Consider the following 7,743-nt stretch of genomic DNA (forward strand, 5'->3'; position numbering starts at 1 on the left):
TTAAGTCCGTAGATGAGACGGAAAGCTGCCAGAAACCCAGAAGTCCTCTTAAAGGGCCCACATATAGACTCACTTACAAGCACTCACCCTGGGCTCCAGTGTAGGGATAAAGACTTGAAATGTGCCAGAAACATACAAGGAGAGAATGTATTGTGTGGCTTCAGGGTGAGAGCTGAAGGGACAGCCACCATTATTTTTGTGTTGAGCCCTCCTCCCATGTAGCCTATAGGTAGGAGCCATCTTTCTTGTGTTGAGTCTCTCCCCACTTGGCCAAATCTGAATCTGCATTAGACTGGTGAACTCCACTTGCTCCACCTTAGTGACTCCTTGGGACCTAGCCACAAACAACTCACACACCACCTGAGGAACTTTTGGTAGCCGGACAATTGGTCCTGCCCCACACATATCAGGAGATTCCTTCAGTAGCATTCAGCAGGCTTTGGGTTGCACACTGCTGCATACAGATTCAGTAGCAGGCAACCAATCACAATCTAAGCTCTCAGGGGCCTGCAGGCCCAAGGCAGGCAGCTGCTGGCCTTGACATGCTGTGAGACTTTTGCAAGTGGTACCAGTACTGAACCTTAATCTGCATTAAACTGGCGAACATCACTCGCCCCACACTGGTGACTCCCTGCAACTCCACATCACCCACCTCAAGTACTGCCCAAGGCTCTTTCAGTGGCTGAGCCCTATAGCCAGCCAACAGGGAGCTTCAGGCCTCAAGGTGTCCTGAGCTTCTTGTTGAGCTGCTGAAGGCCTGATACTCGTGGCAGCCCATCTCAGTTCACAGTATGGTGTCTCTTGTATGCCTCCAGGTTAAGCAAATGCAATGACCAACTATGAATAGCTTTGTAGGTCTTACCAGCAAGTCCCTTGCCATACCAGACAGCAGCTGAATTTGACCTGCACAGGGGCCTCATCGAAGAGGCCCTGGAACCAACATACCCAGAAGCCAGCATCAGACCACAATAGAGCTCTACCTAATTATTCTCATGATTGGAAAACTCAAAGGATAGTTTCAACAATAAAACAAGCACACTTAGGCAAATCACACTCAGTGGGATCAGCTTCCACAAAACAGCTCATATGCTTTGGGCATGGTCAATCCTCACAGCCAGTCATCCTGAGTGTTAATCCCACACACAGGGCACCTACCACATAAGGACACCCAACCAAGATTGGGAGACATAGCAGATCCACCTAATACATATAAATGAACATAGAGAGGCAGCCAAAATGAGAAAACAAAGAAACACGTTCCAAATAAAAGAATAGAAGAAAACTCTAGAAATAAACTAAATGAAATGGACGCAAGCAAACCTACCAGACACAGAGTTCAAAATACTGGTTATAAGGAAGTTCAAAAAAATAGTGAGAACTTCAACTCAGATATAGTAAGCATGAAAAAGGACACAGAAATCATAAAAAAGTAAAAAATAAACAATAGAATAACTAAAATGAAGAATACAGCAGAAGGAATCAATAGCGTTAGAGAAAACAGAGGATCGAATCAGTGATTTAGAAGATAAGGTAGCAGAAAACACTCAATCAGAACAGCAACAGGAAAAAAGAATCCCCCCCAAAAAACACAAGGGTAGTTCAAGAGGTCTTAGGGACAGCATCAAGCTTAACAACATTTGTATCATAGGAGTACCAGAAAGAGAAGAGAAAGAACAAGAAAATGAAAAACTATTTCAAGAAATAATGACTGACAACTTCTCTAACCTGATGAAGGACATAGACATACAACCCAGGAACCTCAGAGAATCCCAAACAAGATGAACCCAAAGAGGCTCGCACCAAGACACATCATAATTAAAATGCCAAAAGTTAAAGACAAAGAGAGGATCCTAAAAGCAGCAAGAGAAAAGCAGTTAGTTACCTACAAAGGAACTTCCATAAGACAGTCAGCTGATTTCTCAACAGAAACTTTGTAGACCAGAAGGGAGTGGCACCAAATATTCAAAATGATTAAAAGCAAGGACCTACAACCAAGTCTACTCTACACAGCAAGACTATCATTTAAAATTGAAGGACAGATAAAGATCTTCCCAGACAAGGAATAGCTAAAGGAATTTATCGCCACTAAGCCAGTATTATAAGAAAAGTTAATGGTACTTCTACAAGATAGAGAAGATGGGGAGAACATAAATATAAATAATAAAATAGCAATAACTATTTATCTATAAATAATCACTTTAAATGTAAATAGAATAAATGCTTCCATCAAAAATCATAGGATGGTTGAATGGATAGAAAATCAAGTCCCATATCTATGCTGTCTACAAGAGACCCACTTAAGATCAAAAGACACAGACTGAAGGTAAAAGGATGGAAAAAGATATTTTATGCAAATGGAAATAAAAAATCTGGGGTAGCTATACTTATATTAGACAAAATATACTTTAAAACATAGACTACAACAAGAGACAAAGAAGGACACTTCATAATGATAAAGGAATCAATCAAACTAGAGGAAATAACCCTAGTAAATATTTGTGAACTCAACATAGGAGCATCTAAATATATATAAAGCAAATATTGACAGACATAAAGGGAGACATCGACAGTAATAAAATCACAGTAGGGGATTTTAACACACCATTAATACCAATGGGTAGATCTTCCAGACAAAAATCAAGAAAATCTAGTGTGAACCTAAAAGACACACTAGACCAGATGTATTTGATTATATTTTAGAGCATTTCACCACAAAGCAGTAGCATATACATTCTGTCCAAGTGCACATGGAACATTTTCCAAGATAGAGCATGTGTTATGCAGAAAACAAGTCTCAATAAATTTAAAAACATTGTAATTATATCAAGTGTCTTCTCTGACCAAAATGGTATAAAGCTAAAAATCAATTCCAAAAAAAAAAAAAAATGAAAAACACACATACACATGGAGGTTAAATAGTATGCTATTAAACAATGAATAGGTTAACAATGAGATCAAGGAAGAAATAAAAATATACATTGAAATAAATGAAAATAAAAACACATTGACCTCATATCTATAAGACACAGCACAAACAGTCCTAAGAGGGAAATTCAGAGGACTACAATCCTACATCAAGAAACAGGAAAAATCTGAAATAAAGAATTTTACCTTACAACTAAGCAACTAGAAAAAAAAAGTCCAAAGTGAATATAAGGAAGGAAATTATAAAGATCAAGTGAAAATAAACAAAATAGAATTAAAAATACAAAAAAAATTAATGAAACCAGTATCTTGTTCTTTTAAAAGATAAACAAAATTGATAAACCTTAAACCAGACTCATCAAGATAAAAGGGAGAGGGCACAAACTAATAAAATCAGGAATGAAAGAGGAATAGTGACAACTGACATCACAGAAATACAAAGGATTATAAGAAAATACTACACACAACTGTATGCCACTAATTGAACAATCTGGAAGAATTGGATACATTCCAAGAAACATACAACCTTCCTAGACTGAATCAAGGAGTAACGAAAAATCTTTATTCAGGTCAAGATTGCATAGAAGGTAGATGCTGTGCTCACCTCTTCTCATCACATCAAAATTACAACAACTAAACTATAGAACAACCATCACTGAGAGTCATCTGAGGTCAGGATGAACAGAAGTCCTACAACTGGGGACATACAATAAGAGGTACCTCGAGACTGGTAGGAGGGGCAGGAATGAGAAATGGGTCAATCGCATAAGAGTTATCAGAGTATCAGGAGGGATATCTCAGCTGCAGAGACTCCTTCCTGGAAGAGCTAGGAGTCCTGGCTCCCCAGCCCAGGGTTCAGTGCCGGGAAGAGAAGTCTCCACAACCTCTGGCTGTGAAAACCAGCAGATATTGTAGCTGAGTGAGATGGAGGGCTGTAGGAGTAGTGGACATTTTTTTAAAGAGCTCACACATGCAAACTTACTTGCTCTGAGCCCCAGTGCTGGGGCAGCTGCTTGAAGAGTGTCAGGGACACACAGGGAGGAACTGAGTTATCTGGCATCAGGGCAAAGGCTAAATGGGCAGCTTTCTCCCAGACAGAATTGTTGGCAGTATACATTGTCCTTTGTTGAACCCTCCCCGGTCCCAGTATAAGGATACAGGTGGCCACCATATCTGGGTCTCCATCAATGTGGATAGCACAGGTTGCCCCACTTAGGTGATTTCCTGAGACCCTGGCTCTCCCAATTTTGAAGCCAACCCAAGGTGCCTTCAGAAGTGTTCCTCCCCCGATAAAAATGGCTTGTCTTGGCTCATGCTGGGGACTTTCCTAAAATCTCTCAAAGAAGTAGCATCTAACCTCAGCATGCCCTATACCTCTTGCTGAGCAGCCCCAAGGCTGACACTAGCGACAGTGGCCTTGGTTCCTGGCTTGGTCTCTCAAGGAACCTATAAACCTAGCATGGTGGCAGCTAACTACAGATTGCTTGGTGACCATAACCAGGTAATCTTGGAAGTGCACAGGCTGTGGCTAAAATTGGCATGTGACTGGGCCCCTCCCAGGTAGCCCTTGGGCCAGCAAACCCAGTGGCCTGCTTCAACAAGAGCCAGAGCAGGACCACCACCAAGGCCTGCTTCTGAGAAGGACACATCTAAAGGGCAGACTGGGTAGGTACTAGAGTCTTGCTAAATTGAATCCTGCTCAGTAGGATGAGTCCCTCACTGACCAGTCCTCACAATCAATCAGCCCAGGGGTCAATCCCTTCCTACCATTAATGTGCAAACAGCAACCAAGGCTCAACTACAACAGGAGGGCACATATAACGCACACAAAGAACACACCTTGAGCACCTGAATCAGATGACCAGAGAAGACTGTGTTATTTGGCCCCACAGGACATCTACTACATAAAGCGACTCAACTAAGACGAGGAGACTTAAGAACCCTACCTAATACATAGAAACAAACACAGGAAGCCAGGAAAAATGGAGAGACAAAGAAACATGTCCCACATGAAAAAACAGAACAAAGCTCCAGAAAAAGAACTAAATAAAATGGAGACAAGAACTCCACTAGATACAGAGTTCAAAACACTGATTATAAGCATGCTCGAACTTAGGGGAAGAGTAGATGAACTCAGTGAGAACTTTAACAAAGAGATAGAAAACATAAAAATGGACATGAAAAACATAAAAGAAAACTAGTCAGAGATGAAGAATACAATATCTGAGATGAAGAGAACATTAGAAGGAATCAACAAATTAGATGAAGTGGAGGATTAAATGACTGATTTAGAGGATGGGGTAGTAGAGGACACCCAATCAGAACAGCAATAAGTTAAACAGAAACCCCCCAAAAATGAGAATAGTTTAAGGTGCCTCTGGGGCAACTTCGAGCATAACAACATTTGCATCATAGAGGCAGCAGAAGAGTGAAGGCAAGGAATTAAAAACCAATTTGAAGAAATAATGGAAAACTTCCCTAACCTGGTAAAGGAAATAGACATACAACTCAGGAACCTCAGAGATTCCCAAACAAGATAAACTTTAAGAGGCTCACACTAAGACATATTATCATTAAAGTAGCAAAGATTAAAGACAAAGAGAGAATCCTAAAAGCAGCAAGAGAAAAGCAGTTAGTTAACCTACAAGGGAACTTTCATATGACTGTCAGCCAATTTCTCAACAGAAACTGCAGGCCAGGAGGGACTGACACGAAATATTCAAAGTGAAGAAAAGCCAGTATCTACAACCATGATTATTGAACCCAGCAAAACTATCAGTTAGAATTGAGGGACAGATAAAGAGCTTCCCAGACAAGAAAATGCTAAAGGAGTTCATCAGCACCAAGTCAGTATTACAGGAAATGTTGGAGGGATTTCTTTAAGAAGAAGAAAACAATATGTATCAAAATATGAATAATAAAATGGCAACAGAATTAAGTGCCCCAATCAAAAGATAAGGTGGTTGAATGGATAAGAAAACAAGACCCTTACATATGCTGCCTACAAAAGACTCACTTCAGATCAAAAGACAGACCAAGACTGAAAGTAAAGGAATAGAAAAAGATATTTTATAAAAATAGAAATTAAAAAAAAAAAAAAACCCGGGCAGCAATACTTATACCAGACAAAATAGACTTTAAAAAACAAAGGCCATAACAAGAGACAAAGAAGGATCCAGTAATCCACTTCTGGGTATTTATTAAAAGAAACCCATAATACTATTTTGAAGGGACACTGGCATCCATATGTTCATTGCAGCATTATTGACAACAGTCAAGACATTCAGGCAACCCGAGTGTTCATCAATGAACAAATACACACACACACACACACACACACACACACACACACACACACACACACACACGCAAACACACACACACATACACACATTATATAATATTTCTCAGCCATATAAATAAATGAATGAATGAATGAATGAATGAATGGATGGATGGATGGATGGATGGATGGATGAAATCTTTACATCTGCAACAACATGGATGGATCTAGAGGATATTGTGTTGAGTGAAGTCATATAGAGAAAGACAAATGTCATATGATTTCACTTATATGTGGATTTTAAAGAACAAAATAAACAAATAAAACAAAAACAAACATAGATAAAGAGCATAGTTTTAGAGTCATAGATGGGAGGGGTATTGATGGAGTGGGTGAAAAAGTGGAAGTTAAGAAATACAAATTAATTGTTACAAGATAGTCATGGATGTGTAAAGTATAGCATAAGGAATATGGTCAGTAATATTATAATGACTATGTACGGTGTCAGACGCATTTCGCATTTATTGAGATGATCACTTCGTAAGTTATATAAATGTCTAATCATTATGTTGTACACCTGAAATTAATATAATATTGTATGCCACCTATAATTGAAAAATAAAAATATTAATAAAAAATAAGTCAGAATAAAAGAAGTAACATAAAATTGGAACTGACAATTACTACTAACAAAATCACATCAATAATCACAAAACTCCAAAAAACAAAGTCCTGGACCAGATGGCTTCAGAAGTGAAAAATTACCACACATCCAAAAAAGAATTAACACCTATTCTTCTCAAACTATGCCAAATATTTAAGAGGAGGAAAGGCACCCAAGCTCATTTCATGAGGCCACCATTGTCCTGATTCCAAAGAGAGATAAAGACATTATAATAAAATAAAATATAGGTTGATATCCTTGTTGAGCATAGGTGCAAAAATGTGCAACAAACTCTTAGCAAAACAAATTCAGCAGCCCATTTAAAAGATTATACACCATTATCAAGTGGAATTTATTCCTGGCATGCAAGTTTGGTTTCACATCCATAAATCAATTAATGTGATACACCACATATGTAAAATGAAGGCTAAAACCATGTGATCATATCAATAAATGCAGGACATATATAGAGAGAGAACCTCAAAGATTCCACCAGAAACTATCAGAACTGATAAATGAATTCAATGAAGTAATAGGATACAAAATTAATGTTCATATATTGTTGGCATTTTTATACACCTATAATGATCTATGTGAAAGAGAAATTAAGAAAACAATCTCATGTATAATTGAATCGAAAAATAAAATACCTTAAAATAAATTTAACCAACATGGTAAAATACCTGTTCTCATAAAATTATGACATCGAAAAAAGAAATTGAAGATACTAATAAATGGAAGCATATGCCATGCTCATGGATAGGAAGAATTAACATCATTAACATATTTATATGAGTCAAAGCAATCTATAGATTCAATGCAATTTCTATCAATATATCAATGACATTTTTCACAGAATTGAAATTTATAT

The sequence above is a fragment of the Pteropus alecto genome, unplaced genomic scaffold, assembly GCF_000325575.1.
Source record: "Pteropus alecto unplaced genomic scaffold, ASM32557v1 scaffold654, whole genome shotgun sequence".
Taxonomy (NCBI): Eukaryota; Metazoa; Chordata; class Mammalia; order Chiroptera; family Pteropodidae; genus Pteropus; species Pteropus alecto.